The following is a 19,286-nucleotide window of genomic DNA, read 5'->3' on the forward strand; positions in this document are numbered from 1 at the left end:
CACTGGGTGTTATGCACAAACAATGAATCATGGAACACTACATCTAAAACTAATGATATAATGTATGGGGATTAACATAAGAATAAAAAAAAAATTCCTTGAAAAAAAACAAAAAAGAGGGCATGTACTGAATGGAGCACTGGGTGTTATACGCAAACAATGAATCATGAAACACTACATCAAAAACTAACGATGTAATGTATGGCGACTAACATAACATAATAAAAAAAAATTTTTTTAAATAAATTAAAAAAACAACAGAGGCACCACCTAAAAAAAAAAGAAAATCATAAGAAAGACAAAATACTTTTACAATACTGTACTGTATTTATTGAAAAAAAAATCCACATAGAAGCAGACCAGCACAGTCCAAACTGTGTTGTTCAAAGGTTAACTGTATAGTCAAATAATGCATATTAGAATCTCAAAACGTTTTAAAAATTCTTTTAAAAATGTATTCAGATACAACTTGATATTTTCCAATCTTCTTGGCAATGAAGCCATTTTTTTCCCACATAACTCTCATTAACATATCCTGGAAAATTCAATTCAGCAAACAAAAAATTGAGTGTATACTTCATACAAAAGAGTGTCCTAGGTTCTGGGGAAGTTTCAAAGATGAATCTAAGAGAAGGGACTTATCGTTTTGAATGCTCAATGTTTGTAAGTTACTTTGATCTTATTGAATGTAATCTTCACCAAAAAAAAAAAAAAAAAAACGTTTCTGAAGGAGACATCACTAGCCTCATTCTACAGTAAGGAAACTGAGTTCAAAGACATGAAGTCTTTTGTTCATGGACCCCCAGATATTAACTAGTATGGCTGCCTTTGAAGCTGTGTTTGTTGCACCGTGGATTTGATATTCTTACAGTTCTATAACATGGATCTTTTCCTAAGTAACTTACAGTTGTGCAGAATAGGCATGTATGTGGCTGTATAATAGATGATAGAAGGCCCAGTGTCCTCAGAGAGGAACAGAAACTGTGCCTGCTACTGGGCATTCAAAGGAACACGACATTACTTTCATCTAGGAAGATTCAAGAAAGGTTTTATTTATGATGTGGCATTTGAACAGAGACTAGGTGGGAAGAAGTCTTTCCATATGCTGAAAACAGGGAAACAAACTTGGAAAATCTTGATCTGTCTATAAAGAAAATCATCAATAACCTACATAAGAGTAAATGTTCTCCTCTCTATAAAGCAATGCAGTTATCTAATATGGGCAGAACATGATGAAGATACTAAGGTGGACAAAAAGTCCCTGACTTCATGGCAGTTTTGTAGCATAGTAGGGCAACCTTTCTTGTAAACAACCAACAAGCTTGTGGAAACACAAGTACTATGGGAAAGCAGAGGAGGTCCAGATTGGTTTCAAGTGGAGCAAATCATAAAGAGCTTCCTGGAAGAGGTAGAATTTAGGCTGGAGATATAGTTGAACAAGAAGTACTAGAGAAGAAGGGCATGCCAAGGGAAAACATCCAATTGAGCAGCAGGACAGAGTAAAAGGCATATGAAAGATGAAACATTTAGAATGAATGGCCAGAACAGCCTGGGATTTAGAAGAGATCCTTCCATGGCCAGAGCACAGAGAAGACAAGGCATTCAGGCTCTGAATCTGCCTTTATCTATGCTATATTCATTTATTAAAAAGGATTGCTTTACTTAACAAACAACTCGAAGCTGGAGCAAATAGAAGTTGGGTATAATGGTAGACAAGATTGGAAAAGAAAAACATGATCAGTGATTCAACAGATTAACTCCATGCCAAGGATACTAAATTAATTTAATAGGTGATGAGTAGTATCAATTTTTAAAAATAAAAATGTAAAATGGAGAAACATGCCTTGCAGTTGGCCATGTCCCATAGTCTGTTGCTGGAGAGAATTGTGATGGTCCTGACTTATACATTCAGTCTCCTTTACTATCTATCCTCTGCTGGTCACAGCCATGATCCTTGTGTGGCAGCAACATCAGAATGAAACCAGGCCAAAGTATTCCTGACTGTCTTTCCATTATCAGACAACAGGTACTCTCAAGGCAAAGTCACTTCTCAGCCATTATTGCTCCGGCAAAGACATAGAGGACCAATGTTACAAACTAGGATGAAGATCTGGCTTCCCTGGGGACCATTTCAGGAATGCTATTTGATAGAAAATTTACCTTTCTTAATGCCTTTCCTCTGTCTTTGATTCTTTGGATTGAAGTGGAGAATTGGTATCATTAAGAAGAAAATAAAATAGACAGCTTCCATTGAAATGTTTCTCTCACAGAAAAGTGCTGGGAACTAATAAAAACTATCCCAGTTTAGGTTAAATATTAGGGTATGAGCCCCCCATTAATAGAAGTTTTATCTCATCTATTCTAGTTTCCCCAGTACCTAATTCAGGGGTGTTTTATAAATGGTCATTATTGAAAGAACACCCAGAAATGGAAAAATCCAATGCCATTTGGCCCTATTTTAAAAATTTTAAGAATTGCTACCAAATCACTGAGATATTGCAAATAGGAATATAAATTGCCATTTCAGTTTTAAACATGCTTTCTGGGATTATGCAGCCATCAAAAGGAATGAGATCTTGCCATTTGCAACGACGTGGATGGAACTGGAGGGTATTATGTTGAGCGAAATAAGTCAAAAAGAGAAAGACATGTATCATATGATCTCACTGATATGAGGAATTCTTAATCGCAGGAAACAAACTGAGGGTTGCTGGAGTGGGGGGGGTGGGAGGGATGGGGTGACTGGGTGATAGACACTGGGGAGGGTATGTGCTCTGGTAAGCGCTGTGAATTGTGCAAGACTGTTGAATCTCAGATCTGTACCTCTGAAACAAATAATGCCATATATGTTAAGAAAAAAGAAGAAGAAGAAGAAGAAGGTAGCAGGAGGGGAAGAATGAAGCAGGGGAAATTGGAGGGGTAGATGAACCATGAGAGACGATGGACTCTGAAAAACAAACTGAGGGTTCTAGAGGGGAGGGGGGTGGGAGGATGGGTTAGCCTGGTGGTGGGTATTGAGGAGGGCACATTCTGCATGGAGCACTGGGTGTTATGTACAAACAATGAATCATGGAACACTACATCTAAAACTAATGATGTAATGTATGGGGATTAACATAAGAATAAAAAAAAAAACATGCTTTCTGGGGCATGAGAGAATATCATAGTGAGTAGCTGTAGAAGATCCCAGCAGGGTTCCAGAATGTTATGATTTCAACCCATGGATGCCAATACCAATATTCATAAACTTACCAATATGGAAAATTTTCCTCTCTTTTGAAAGATCAGTTCTAAAGTTGAATAAAGAGCAGGAATCAGAGGACAAATGAACCAGTTTTCAGTTCTTAGAAATGTGCATTTTTCAAGCAAAGAGAATTAGATTAGCTCAAACACGAATTTTCAAGCAAAGTAAGATTAACTCAATAGTATCGCTTTGCCATTAAATATAAACATTCTACAGATAGGCAGCATAGGATAGCCTCATCATGCACCTTTCCAGCTGTACGTGTGTCCTGGGTATTTGCCTGTCACCTCTCCCACTCATCCCCACCCTCCTCTATTCTGCTCTGCAGGGCTGGGAGTCTGCAGGCTCCACTACTAGGTCTCCTTCACCTGCTGGTTTCCTGTTCGATTCTAGTAACAGAAGGAACTGGCAAAAGATCAGAAGGCAGGAAGACAAGAGAGGCCTCCGCTTCTCACCCCAGTAGGGTGGCAGTTGCTGGACACTGGTAGGTGTGTTCATCTAGATTATTCCAGAACCTGGCAGCTCAAGCCGATTCCAGACCTAGGTGTCCAGGCACCCCTTTGGGGTATTCCTAACTGGTTTCTATGGGGTTGGGAGCTCAGTTCCAGTTAAGGGACTAATATAGCTTCTCATCTAAGTATCACCTCTTCTTTCTTTCTTAGAAACCCCTAAGTGATTCAGGAGCTGTCTAACTCTTAAGTTTTAATTTCCTCATTTCTAAAATTGGACTAATCATATCTGTGGGGTAAAAAGGAATGCAATTAGGATTTTTCAGAATCCTATGCACTAAAAAGGTAATAGTGACTCCCATGTATAACTCAAAAATTTTTAAAAAGAACCATAAACAGGGGGCAGAGCAAGATGGCGGAGGAGTAGGAGACCTGGATTTCGTCTCCTCTCAGGAATTCAGCTGGATAGGGATCAAACCATTCTGAACACCTACAAACCCAACAGGAGATCGAAGAAAAGAAGAGCAACAACTCTCTCATCAGAAAAGCGACCACTTTCTGGAAGGTAGGAGGTGCGGAGAAGTGAATCCGCGGCGATATTCGGGAGGATAGACGGCGGGGGAGGGGCCTCCGTCGGCCGCTTCTGGCAAGTGATAGAACCACGGAGCACAAAATCGGAACTTTTAAAAGTCTGCTCCGCTGAGGGATGTCACTCTGGTAGCTAAGCGGGGGGTGGAACCCTCCGGGACAGTGTGGTCTCAGGACCCTCGGGGTCACAGAAAGACCGGGGGTGCCTGAGTGCGGCAGAGCTCCCAGGTAACGGAGCAGGGAAGCCGGCTGCAGAGGCGGAGCCCAGGCGCGGGCTCTCAGCTCGGGGTGGCCATAAACCGGGATCCACGGCACAGTCGGGCCCCTGCTCCTCCAGCAGGGACCCAACAAGCGGCAGATCCGGGAAGAATCACCTTCCTCCCCCGGGAGGAGCCACGCGGGAGCGCACTGCGGGGATCGGCTGGGTTTGGAGACTCCACCCGGGGTCGGGTGCCAGAGATAGAAACGCACGGTCACAGGCCGGGTGAGCACGGAGTGCAGCTGCAGACCGGGGAGACGGGAGTGACTGGCGGCTTTTCTCTGGGGGCTCACTGAGGAGCGGGGCCCGAGTTCTCGGCTCCTCCGGGGCGGAGATTGGGAGGCCGCCATTTTCACTCTCCGCCTCCAAAGCTGTACAGAAAGCTTGCAGGGAACAAAAGCCCCGGAGACCAAACCCGAGCAGATTACTTAGCCGGGAGGGGGCAAGGGCGGAGCAATTCCGCCTCCGGCAGAGACATTTGGAAACCACGGCAACAGGCCCCTCCCCAGAGGATCAGCGAAAACAGCCGGCCAAGACCAAGTTTACCGATCAATGAGAATGGCAGAACTCCAGCGCTAGGGGACTACTGCACATAGAATTCACGGCTTTTTTACAATGATTCTTTAGTCTTTCAAAGTTAATTTTTTTTAACTGTCTTTTTGTCTTTTTATTTCTTTTTGAATTTTTCTTTTTCCCTTTTTCAACCAACATCTTATCAATCCCTTTTTAAAAAAAAAAAAAACATTTTTATTTTTCATTTTTAGAGTCATATTCTATCCCTTCATAGTAGTTACCCATATTTTTAGCTTATGTATATAAGTTGTTCTCTCTTTAAAATTTTGAGATAGTTTCTTCTAACAGATTAAAATACACCCTAAATCTCTAGTATATGGTGTTTTCTATTCCCCTGCCTGATCACATCCTCTCCCTTTTTTTTTCTCTTTTTCTTTTTTTAAATCCTCTTCTTTCTTTTTTCAAACAACTTCTTATCAATTCCTTTTATAAAATTTTTTATAATTTCCATTTTTACAATCATATTCCATCCCTTCATCATAGCAACCCTTATTTTTGTATATATATAAGTTTTTCTTTCTTTAAAATTTTGGGAGGCACTTTCTTCTAAAAGACCAAAATACACCCCAAATCTAGTGTGTGGCACTGATCTATATACCATATAGATCATATTTGATCACATTCTGGTTTTTCTTTTGTTGTTGTTGTTTTGTTTTGTTTGTTTTTGTTTTTATCTTTATCTTTGTCTTTTTCTTTTTTCTCTCTTTCCCTTTCTTATCCCACTGCTTCAAGTCTTTTCTGATTTGTTTAAAGTATATTTTCTGGGGACGTGGTTACTCTGCTAGCATTTTGTTCTCTCATTAATCTATTCTCCTCTGCACAAAATGACGAGACGGAAAAAATCACCTCAACAAAAAGAACAAGAGGTAGTACCGACTGCCAGGGACCTACTCAATATGGACATTAGTACGATGTCAGATCTAGAGTTCAGAATCATCACTTTAAAGATACTAGCTGGGCTTGAGAAAAGCATGGAAGTTATTAGAGAAACCCTTTCTGGAGAAGTAAAAGAGCTAAAATCCAACCAAGTAGAAATCAAAAAGGCTATTAATGAGGTGCAATAAAAAATGGGGGCGCTAAGTGCTAGAATAAATGAGGCAGAAGAGAGAATCAGTAATATAGAAGATGAAATGATGGAAAATAAAGAAGCTGAGAAAAAGAGAGATAAACAACTACTGGATCACGAGGGCAGAATTCGAGAGATAAGCGATACCATAAGACAAAACAACATTAGAATAATTGGGATCCCAGAAGAAGAAGAAAGAGAGAGAGGGCCAGAAGGTATAATGGAGCAAATTATAGCAGAGAACTTCCCTAATTTGGGGAAAGAAACAGGCATGAAAATCCAGGAAGCACAGAGAACCCCTCTCAAAATCAATAAAAATAGGTCAACACCCCGACATCTAATAGTAAAACTTACGAGTCTCAGAGACAAAGAGAAAATCCTGAAAGCAGCTCGGGAGAAGACATATGTAACCTACAAGGGTAGAAACATTAGATTGGCAACAGACCTATCCACAGAGACCTGGCAGGCCAGAAAGGACTGGCAGGATATATTCAGAGCACTAAATGAGAAAAATATGCAGCCAAGAATACTCTATCCAGCTAGGCTGTCATTGAAAATAGAAGGAGAGATAAAAAGCTTCCAGGACAAACAAAAACTAAAGGAATTTGCAAACACAAAACCAGCCCTACAGGAAATCTTGAAAGGGGTCCCCTAAGCAAAGAGAGAGCCTAAAAGCAACATAGACCAGAAAGGAACACAGACAATATACGGTAACAGTCACCTTACCGGGAATACAATGGCACTAAATTCCTATCTTTCAATAGTTACCCTGAATGTAAATGGGCTAAATGCCCCAATCAAAAGACATAGGCTAACAGACTGGATTAAAAAACAAGACCCATTGATATGCTGTCTGCAAGAAACTCATTTTAGAACCAAAGACAGCCCCAGATTGAAAGTGAGGGGGTGGAAAACCATTTACCATGCTAATGGACACCCAAAGAAAGCTGGGGTGGCAATCCTATATCAGACAAATTAGATTTTAAACCAAAGACTGTAATAAGAGATGAGGAAGGACACTATATCCTACTTAAAGGATCTATTCAACAAGAAGATCTAACAATTGTAAATATCTATGCCCCTAACATGAGAGCAGCCAATTATATAAGGCAATTAATAACAAAAGCAAAGAAACACATCGACAACAATACAATAATAGTGGGGGACTTTAACATCCCCCTCACTGAAATGGACAGATCGTCTAAGCAAAAGATCAACAAGGAAATAAAGACTGTAAATGACACACTGGACCAAATGGACTTCACAGATATATTCAGAACATTCCACCCCAAAGCAACGGAATACACATTCTTCTCTAGTGCCCATGGAACATTATCCAGAATAGATCACATCCTAGGTCATAAATCAGGTCTCAACCGGTACCAAAAGATTGGGATCATTCCCTACCTATTTTCAGACCACAATGCTTTGAAACTAGAACTCAATCACAAGAGGAAAGTCGGAAAGAACTCAAATACATGGAGGCTAAAGAGCATCCTACTGAAGAATGAATGGGTCAACCAGGAAATTAAAGAAGAATTAAAAAAATACATGGAAACCAATGAAAATGAAAACACAACTATTCAAAATCTTTGGGATGCAGCAAAGGCAGTCCTAAGAGGAAAGTATATAGCAATACAAGCCTTTCTCAAGAAACAAGAAAGGTCTCAAGTACACAACCTAACCCTCCACCTAAAGGAGCTGGAGAAAGAACAGCAAATAAAGCCTAAACCCAGCAGGAGAAGAGAAATCATAAAGATCAGAGCAGAAATCAATGAAATAGAAACTAAAAGAACAGTAGAACAGATCAACGAAACTAGGAGCTAGTTCTTTGAAAGAATTAACAAGATTGATAAACCCCTGGCCAGACTTATCAAAAAGAGAAGAGAAATGACCCAAATCAACAAAATCATGGATGAAAGAGGAGAGATCACAAGCAACACCAAAGAAATACAAACAATTCTAAGAACATATTATGAGCAACTCTATGCCAGCAAATTAGATAACCTGGAAGAGATGGATGCATTCCTAGAGATGTATCAACTACCAAAACTGAACCAGGAAGGAATAGAAAACCTGAACAGACCTATAACCACTAAGGAAATTGAAGCAGTCATCAAAAATCTCCCAAAAAAACAAAAGGCCAGGGCCAGATGGCTTCCCAGGGGAATTCTACCAAACATTTCAAGAAGAATTAATACCTATTCTTCTGAAACTGTTCCAAAAAATAGAAAGGGAAGGAAAACTTCCAAACTCATTTTATGAGGCCAGCATTACCTTGATCCCAAAACCAGACAAAGACCCCATCCAAAAGGAGAATTACAGACCAATATCCCTGATGAACATGGATGCAAAAATTCTCACCAAAATACTAGCCAATAGGATCCAACAGTATATTAAAAGGATTATTCACCACGACCAAGTGGGATTTATCCCTGGGCTGCAAGGTTGGTTCAACATCCGCAAATCAATCAATGTGATACAACACATTAACAAAAGAAAGAACAAGAATCATATGATCCTCTCAATAGATGCAGAAAAAGCTTTTGACAAAGTACAGCATCCTTTCTTGATCAAAACTCTTCAGAGTATAGGCATAGAGGGTACATACCTCAATATCATAAAAGCCATCTTTGAAAAACCTACAGCGAATATTATTCTCAATGGGGAAAAACTGAGAGCTTTCCCCCTAAGGTCAGGAACGCGGCAGGGATGTCCACTATCACCACTGCTATTCAACATAGTATTGGAAGTCCTAGCCACAGCAACCAGACAACAAAAAGAAATCAAAGGCATCCAAATTGGCAAAGAAGAAGTCAAACTCTCACTCTTTGCAGATGTTATGATACTTTATGTGGAAAACTCAAAAGACTCCACCCCAAAACTGCTAGAACTCATACAGGAATTCAGTCAAGTGGCAGGATATAAAATCAATGCACAGAAGTCAGTGGCATTCCTATACACCAACAACAAGACAGAAGAAAGAGAAATTAAGGAGTCCATCCCATTTACAATTGCACCCAAAACCATAAGATACCTAGGAATAAATCTAACCAAAGAGACAAAGGATCTGTACTCAGAAAACTATAAAATACTCATGAAAGAAATTGAGGAAGACACAAAGAAATGGAAAAACGTTCCATGCTCATGGATTGGAAGAACAAATATTGTGAAGATGTCAATGCTACCTAGAGCAATCTACACATTCAATGCAATCCACGTAAAAATACCATCCACTTTTTTCAAAGAAATGGAACAAAGAATCCTAAAATTTGTATGGAACCAGAAAAGACCCCGCATAGCCACAGGAATGTTGAAAAAGAAAAGCAAAGCTGGCGGCATCACAATTCCGGACTTCAAGCTCTATTACAAAGCTGTCATCATCAAGACAGCATGGTACTGGCACAAAAACAGACACATAGGTCAATGGAACAGAATAGAGAGCCCAGAAATGGACCCTCAACTCTATGGTCAACTAATCTTCGACAAAGCAGGAAAGAATGTCCAGTGGAACAAAGACAGTCTCTTCAACAAATGGTGTTGGGAAAATTGGATAGCCACATGCAGAAGAATGAAACTGGACCATTTCCTTACACCACACACAAAACTAGACTCCAAATGGTTGAAAGACCTCAATGTGAGACAGGAGTCCATCCAAATCCTAAAGGAGAACACAGGCAGCAACCTCTTTGACCTCAGCCGAAGCAACTTCTTCCTAGAAACATCGCCAAAGGCAAGGGAAGCAAGGGCAAAAATGAACTATTGGGACTTCATCAAGATAAAAAGCTTTTGCAAAGCAAAGGAAACAGTCAACAAAACCAAAAGACAACCGACAGAATGGGAGAAGATATTTGCAAATGACATATCAGATAAAGGGCTAGTATCGAAAATGTATAAAGAACTCATCAAACTCAACACCCAAAGAACAAAGAATCCAATCAAGAAATGGGTAGAAGACATGAACAGACATTTTTCCAAAGAAGACATCCAAATGGCCAACAGACACATGAAAAAGTGCTCAATATCGCTCAGCATCAGGGAAATTCAAATCAAAACCTCAATGAGATACCACCTCACACCAGTCAGAATGGCTAAAATGAAGAAGTCAGGAAACGACAGATGTTGGCGGGGATGCGGAGAAAGGGGAACCCTCCTCCACTGTTGGTGGGAATGCAAGCTGGTGCAGCCACTCTGGAAAACTGTATGGAGGTTCCTCAAAAAGTTGAAAATAGAGCTACCATATGATCCAGCAATTGCACTACTGGGTATTTACTCCAAAGATACAAAAGTAGGGATCTGAAGGGCTACGTGCACCCCGATGTTTATAGCAGCAATGTCCACAATAGCCAAACTGTGGAAAGAGCCAAGATGTCCATCGACAAATGAATGGATAAAGAAGAAGTGGTATATATATACAATGGAATTTTATGCAGCCATCAAAAGGAATGAGATCTTGCCATTTGCATCAACGTGGATGGAACTGAAGGGTATCATGTTGAGTGAAATAAGTCAAACAGAGAAAAACATGTATCATATGATCTCACTGATATGAGGAATTCTTAATCTCAGGAAACAAACTGAGTGTTGTTGGAGTGGGGGTTGGGGTGGGAGGGATGGAGTGACTGGGTGATAGACACTGGGGGTGAGTATGTGCTCTGGTAAGTGCTGTGAATTGTGCAAGACTGTTGAATCTCAGATCTGTACCTCTGAAACAAATAATGCAATATATATTAAGAAAAAAAGAAGAAGAAGGTAGCAGGAGGGGAAGAATGAATGGGGGAAATCAGAGGGGTAGACGAACCATGAGAGACAATAGACTCTGAAAAACAAACTGAGGGTTCTAGAGGGGAGGGGGTGAGAGGATGGGTTAGCCTGGTGGTGGGTATTGAGGAGGGCACATTCTGCATGGAGCACTGGGTGTTGTGCACAAACAATGAATCATGGAACACTTCATCTAAAACTAATGATGTAATGTATGGGGATTAACATAAGAATAAAATAAAAAATAAAAAAAAAATTTTTAAAAAAGAACCATAAACAGATAAGTGTAAAGAAATTCACAAAGTTCTGATTTCTAGCATAACAAATTTAAGAATATTTTTATTTTTTTATTTTTTTAAGCAGGTTCCATGGCCAGCATGGAGCCCAACACAGGGCTTGAACTCACAACCCTGAGATCAAGACCTGAGCTGAGATCAAGAGTTGGACATTTAGCCAAATGAGCAACTCAGGTGCCCCAATAATATTTTTTAATATTAAAAAAAATAGTGGTGCCCCTGCATTAGGTACCCTAATTACATACCTTGCCCACCTATTGTGGACTAGCACTTATAATTAATTCCCAACATATAGGGTCATTCTGAGGGTCAACAATAAGGTAAGTAAAGCACCTAGCATAGTGTTTGGCCTATAATAGGATTCAGATCTATGGCAGTGATGATTATTTGCATTGTAGACCATTTTCACAGTGCCCATATTTTCTTAATACTTCCTACACTTCTTAATGTCATTGCTATTATAATATCTTAGATTATATTCCCATTATGCCTCCTCACATCTAAAGGTGATGGTGGGGAAGCCCCAAGCAGAGACTGCACAAGTAATAAAAATGAAAATCTCTCTTGATTCATTTGAATTTGTTACAAGCTGTAAACCAGAAAGTTGACACTCTTCCTAATAAAATATATTACATAGGCTACTTAGTTCTAAAGGGAAATAAATGAACATTTACTGTTGCTTGTTCTATATATCAGGTGGTTTGGTAGGTATCTTTATCTGATTATCTCATTTAGTCTTGTTAAACCAACTAGTTAGAAGATTATTTACTTTATTAATTGGATGAACATAAACAAAGACAATGGATATTACCTGTCTTAATTAACAAGCAAGTATGTATTATATTAGGAAGAGACTCATTCATGTAACCAAGATTTATGCACACTTGCTAAGTGCCAGGAATTGTATTAGCAATAGGGAAACAGATTAAAATAAAAAGACACACCGGAACTGACTCCCACTCCCAGCTGCCTGAGTAGTGGCTGCCAAGGGCTTGCAGGTGGCCTTCCAGGAAGAGCAGCTTCATCCAGAAAAGTCTGAGAGTCTCAGCCTCCCCCCAGGGCAGCCCAGAGCAATGAATAATATGAGGGTACAAAAAGCTCAGACCCTTGCCTTCAGGTGGGACAATTCTGTGGTGCCGTTCACACTCCAGAGCTCTCCACGAGATCAGGATGAAGTTCAACTCTGGTGCAGCCATTTCATCTTTGCTTATCTTCTTCATCCACCCTGGCCTGGCTCCTTCCCTTTATTATAGGTTCCTCCTGAGAGCAGTCCTTCAATAACCCCCTTGAATGGAATTCCCATCCCAGACTCTGCTTCTAGGGAAGCTGGTCTCATCCTGTCCCCAGGGAGCTTTTTGCCTAGTAGAGAAACATACCTGTAGACATGCAAACAAAAAATAAATCATAACATAAAGGCATGAATACAAATGTACCAAAGTCTGCAGGTGCACAGGCATCAAGATGGGAGATTCTGTGCCCATCCTCCTTCAGGTGGTGTTTGGGTAAAAGCAAGAAAAAAATCCACCCAGAATTCAAGTACAGCAGAGCATATCCTCTAGGGTGTGGTCAGCAAACTTTTCCTTAAAGAGCCAGATGGTAGATATTACAGGCCTTTCAGGCCAAGAGGAGAAATTGAGTGTATCATATGGGTACTTATATAACTATGTGAAATGTAATCACAGGCAGCTGACTAGATTCGGCCTGCAGGCATATCTAGAACAGCACTCTTCAAACACTGTTGTGCCTAGCAACCAGCAGAGGCTCTTCTGAAAACACAGATTCTGATTCAGTATGTCTGGGTGGTGCCGGAGAATCTGCATTTATAACAAGGCTCTAGGGGATGCTGATGCTGCTGGTCCACCGACCACGCTTTGAGTAGCAAGGCTCTAGAGAGACAAGACTGGTAAGAGGAGAAATTCTAAAAGGAAAAAAATAAAGCTTAACACTGTAGCAGTTAGGAGCAGAGGAAACGATGGAGAGGCTCCAGGCTGAGCTCAGAGCGAGTCTAGATCATGTAATTAACAGTCAACTCATTGTAAATCACTGCTGTAAGCACCATGAGGAAAAAATCCAAGCTTTCACAATCGTAAGCATATATTTTCAAAGAATCAGTTAGAAGGTAGTGCAGCAGAGAAAGAAGAACCTGTGCAGTCAATTGCAGCAGGAAGAGCCAATTGCTGGGCAGAAATGTAATGGAGGGTGGCACCCCAGGGCTATGGCTCAGTAATAGGTGCTTCGGGGGCTGGCAAACCATCACTCAGAGATTCAGGTTCCAGCTCAACCCTTTACTAGCTCATCACTAGCCTAATATGTGTCATCTAATTACTCTGAGCTTCAGATGTCCAACCAGAACATGTAAATACTATCTCCCTCAGAGAGTCATCGTGAGGGTTAAATAAGATCGTGTGTCTGGAGGCACCTGGCACAGACTCACCAAGTAAAGGTTGATTGCCCTTCCTCTTCCCTTGGTAAAGACTTTGGCATTTCACCTGCTTGGTGAAGTGTGCAAGGACGGAGCCAGCAGTTGGAAGAGAGGATTGCATTTCATAAATAGTTTTGCTTATGAATACATGAACTCTTCCTGGAAAGATCTCCAAAGAGTTGACAATATTGATGGCAGCTGGTTGGGGGAACTGAATGCATAAGGGACACAGATGAGAGGTAAACTTGTGTGTATTCTGACTCTGTTGCTTGTAAGTACATTGCTCATTTTAAAACAGAATTACACACACACACACACACACACACACACACACACACTGGATTGCTGAGCAGCTCCGTGATACAGATTTGTGAATGAGGTCTATTGGTGACAGCTGTGAGTGAGGGCAGGTTTCAGTGTGTGACTGAATTTCTATCCAGGAAACCAGAAAACTGGCCTGGGAGCCGACTTTGGGTTTTATTTCTAAACATTTTTATGCCCAAGAAGATGCATTAAGATTGTTCTGGAAGGCTGTGAAAATTAGTTGCTTCACTCAGCACCCATTCCAACCCTATTCTTTTTTACTTTTTTTTGCTTAAGAAATTAATTTTCCAGCCTTCCTTATAGCTAGAGGGGCCATACACCAGAGTTCTAGCAACTGAAAAATCAGCAGAATTCTGTTGGTTCCATACAACGTCTTGCCTTTTGTCCTTCTTCTGTTCGTCATGCTGGCCCGATGGCTAGAGCCCCAGCAGTCATTTTGTAACCACGGGGATGAGAGCCACAGGCAGAGGTTAGTACAGCAGGAAGACAGATGGTGCCTGAGCTCCTACAGTACCAGTGAGCTGCCACCTGAGCTCTCCCCTTGTACTTCTTCTGCAAGAAAAACTAATCCCCTACTTGCTTACGCTATTTTATTTTCTTTCATCTCATTTTGTTTTGTTTTCCTTTTGGTTACAGCCAAAATCAATTCTCAATGATGTAAAGAAGAGCCGAGTTTAAAGAACTGGTGTTCAGAAAAGAAGTTGTGGGGACGGGTCCATGAACAATGCAGATAATGAAGACAGAATCTATTTCCGGGTCATATCGGACTAGTTGCATCCAAAATGCATACCTCCCTAGCATATCTCCCTCTCTTCTTTCTGTAATACAGGAACACAGCCCTCCAAACACATACATTTTCATCTGCCCTCTTGGTTCTGTTTAATTTTAAGATCAGACACTTTGCCCTATTTTTTCTTTCTTTTTTTTTATTATTTCAAGCCAAGGATGTATTACTAAGATGTTGGAGATGGTCATAGGAGAAAGGAAGACCCTAACAATTCAGCTTTGGGAAGACTGAAACAGAGAAGTTCCAGGATCTCCAGCAGCTGGGGACTGGAGACATGTTTTGTAAGGCATTGTCCAGGATTACACAGCTCCAATCACTTTCTATTCCCATGTGTCTCGATGGTTTCAAATTGCTAGGAGAGAGGATCTAATTGATTCAGCTTGGGTCAGGTATCTCTATTCTTGGAACAGATAGCATGAATCATTAGGAGCTGGGCAAACATCCCGGTTTGTGTTTCCTACTTTCCACCTTTTTGGCTGCCTGGGGTGTGTGTGTGTGTGTGTGTGTGTGTTTCTGTGTTTGTGCGTACCCATACCCTTTCTCCAAAACATCCATAGATGCTTCCATACACCTAGAAGTAGTTATTCCATATATAGTAACTAACACACTCTCTGCATCTGTGGGAAACAGGCCAATTTATATCCAGCTACTTAGCCAGAGAAAATGTCATGTGACCACATTTTTCTGCATCCAGATTATCCAGGTGATATCCATTTGTACCATAGAATTATAGTAATTCTATCTTGGTATTCTCTAACTACATGCCCTATAAAGGGAAAGAAAGTTCAAAAAATCTAACTGAAGGTTAATAGATGTGATGAGCACTGAGTGTTATATGCAACTGATGAATCATTGAACACGACATCTAAAACTAACGATGTACTATATGTTGGCTAATTGAATTTAAATAAAAAAAATAAAGGTTAAGAGAGATACTTTACAGACATACTGTAAACAGAAATGCTAGCAGATTTTTGCCTTTGTTGCTGAACCTGATTGTGAGAGTCTAGCTGACATTTCTGACTTCCTTGCAGACTCTTGCCTCCTGCTGACTCTTACCTATAGCCAGAAACTCAGCTAATAAGGATTCCTGGCCCTGGGGAAGTTACCGATATTTTATTCCTGAATGGTCTAGACCCTTACAGTGTCAGCTTACCTGACGTTGCGGCAGCTTCTGGCAACCTTTCCTATCGAGCATGGTAGCTTAAGGTGGTTCTTTTCGCTATAAGGGGTTGTCATCCGTACAATTCAGCTCTGTTAGCCTTGATCTCTCCACCCTTGCATGTTCTGAATGCCAATAAAAGAGCATATTTTTGAGGTCAGTATCTTTATCCCTGGTAGCAGCTGACTATGGCCAGAGGCTCAGGATAAAATGGACATTCACCTCCAGGAATGGCTGTGACTGGGTCACCACCCCAAGTTCTTCTAGGCAAATAGATCTTTCCTTTATCAGTAGCTGTTTCCAAGGTTGTATATGAAGAATTGAACATCTTTTATACAATGATTTTTATGTCAGTATTAATTTTTTTCTCATATACATTTTTAAACACTGACATGACTTTGATCATGTGTCAAACATTTTAATTTAATCTTTTTCTCAAATTCTAAAGCATGTATTCCTACTCATTTGATTAGCTTGTCTCACGGACAAATCAAGCAGATAGTAAAACAGCCTCAACAGATGGAGTAATTTTTTGTGCGATCAGCTTGGTCACATAGTTGAGAGAGCAAGGGCTTGAGAATTAGGTTGATAAGGGTTTTATCTAATCTTGGGCAATTTAATAGTTGCTTTCAGTCCCATTGTCTTCATCGATAAAATGATCATCATAATATCTAATTGATAGGCAAGTTGGGAAAACATAATTAAATGGCTCATACAAAGGTCCTGGTACAGTTTTGGGGAAATAATAGACATCCAGCAAGTGATAACCATGATCATCAGAGTTTATTCTTCACACTGACGGAAACAAAATTTAGCAGAGAACACAACGTGAAGAAGTGCCCCAAAATTCACAAGCAGGTGTTCCAGTTACTTTTATACAGAGCCAAGAATTTTCCATCTTTTTCTCATCCATTGTGTAACGTGATCCTTCCCAGATTCCCCCCGCAGACTCCCTCTAAGGTGGAGCACACTAAGTCATGTAGGACTATGCTTCTTCTGGTTATTTTTTTTTTAATTTTTTATTAACATATAATGTATTATTTGTTTCAGGGGTACCGGTCTGTAATTCATCAGTCTTACCCAATTCACAGCGCTCACCATAGCACACCCCTCCCCAGTGTCCATCACCCAGCCACCCTATTCCTCCCACCCCCCTCCACTCCAGCAACCCTCAGTTTGTTTCCTGAGATTAAGAGTCTTTTATGGTTTGTCTCCCTCGCTAGTTCATCTTGTTTCATTTTTTCCTCCCTTCCCTTATGGTCCTCTGTCTTGTTTCTCAAATTCCACATATCTGTGAGATCATATCATAATTGTCTTTCTTTGATTGACCTATTTCGCTTAGCATAATACCCTCTAGTTCCATCCATGTCATTGCGAATGGCAAGATTTCATTTTTTGATGGCTGCATAATATTCCATTGTGTGTGTGTGTGTATACATATATATGTATATATATATATATGTATATATATATCACATCTTGGATATATATATAGAATATGTATGTATATATATATATATATATATATATACATACACATTATGTGTCCCATTTCAGTCCCATTGTCTTCATCGATAAAATGATCATCATAATATGATGGTATTATGGTATCATCATATATATATATATATCACATATATATATATATATCTCACATCTTCTTTATCCATTCATCTGTTGATGGACATCTAGGCTCTTTCCATTGCAAGATTTTTCTCATGTGAGTACCATCAACAGAAGTGGCCATTATGGAAGTAAGCAGGTTTGCTGCAGCCTCTGCTCATCCTCAGCTGGAGCTCCTGCTTGATCGGAGCGCTAGCTCCAACCGCACCCCCGGTTTCCCTCACTCTTGTCATCCCAAGAATGTAAACATGTGACCATTTCCTCTCCTTTATTTTGTCTTTCTCCACAAGGTCTCATTGAACCATACATTTTTCTCTTAAATTTTCTCAACTTATTTTATTTCTTCCAAATAACCTTGATACAAGGTTATTGTATCAATAACACAATAGACCTTCTTATCAATACTGCCCACTAAACAGTTGTGTGTGCCCATGCGTGTGCATCTGTTGTGGCTGAGGAGTGTTGTTAATCATAATACACATCCTTTCATTCTACACCCAAAATACTATTTCCACAAAATTTTTACAACTATAATCTATCTTTAAAGGAGGACCTTCCACAGCTAAGCCAAGAGCCCACAAATTTTCAACAATATTTTATTCAAGAAAATGGGGCAAAAATATTTTTTAAGTCAATAGGAACACAAAATATTTGCTGAATGAGGCTTCCAACTGTATTTTTCTACTGACCAAATATAAACCATGCAACATTAAGTCCTGACATTATTTCTATGCTTTATACAAAGCAGAGCAGGGTCTTATTTGATACACTGGTGAAAGGCAGAGCCTCCAGGTTTTCCACATTTCTCTGAATCACAGTGTTTGCCCTCCTGTGCCCCAGGCAACCCACCTCCCCAAATCTCCCCCCAAATCTCAAGTGGTTTGTTAGTCCTTTAGAGATTAGTTTAGATGTTACCACTTCCAGGAAGCCTCCTTTCTTGGATGTGTTTGTTTGTTTGCTTCATCCCAAAGAAGAGATTAGGCATCCCTCCTTTGCGCCTCCAGGGGACACCATGCTTATCCCTTTCTTACCAGTGATCACACTGCTCTATAATTGTCTGTTTTTCAGTATCTCACCCACTGGGCTATGAGAAACTTGAAGGCCATGCCGGATAGTTCATTGGAGGGAATTTGAAACAGGAACTAGCCTCGAAGTTGTTAGAATTGCTGAAAGAGCAAACAGGAAGAGGTGAGGCAAACCAGAAATTAGAACCTGCACCTGAAGCCACCCCCACCCCAGGGCTGGGAAGAAGTAAGGAAACGAAGCTACTGGAGCCCTGGTGCCAGGCTACGTGGAGGGAAGTGTAACTACCATAGGATTCTCTCAGAACAGGCAGAAAGGACAGAGAAATATCCTTGCTTCTTCCTTCTACTACCCTCCAATCTTCCACCCATGGGCCCCCGTGGCCAAGTCTAACCCATGGGCCCCTCATGGCTAAGTGTAACTAGAAGACACTTGGCAAGAAGCCTGAGAAGGGCAGGGGCTGAATCTGAAAGCAAACCAGCAAAAATGACTGGGGTCGTTACCAGTTCAGCTACTCAGCATTTATTCTCACCCTGGTACCCAGGATAAATTCTCACACAACAGCAGATCCAGACCTTCATACAAACCAAGGCACTCTCATCTCTTTCTGCAAAGGAAGCTACAGTCCCCATCTCTGGGAATTCCAAACACAGTCCTCCCTGCCCCCACTGTGTAGCCCCAACCCAATGTCTCCTGGGTGAAATCTGAA

The sequence above is a fragment of the Mirounga leonina genome, unplaced genomic scaffold (assembly GCF_011800145.1).
Source record: "Mirounga leonina isolate KUSES-001 unplaced genomic scaffold, KU_Mleo_1.0 Mir_178, whole genome shotgun sequence".
Classification (NCBI taxonomy): Eukaryota; Metazoa; Chordata; class Mammalia; order Carnivora; family Phocidae; genus Mirounga; species Mirounga leonina.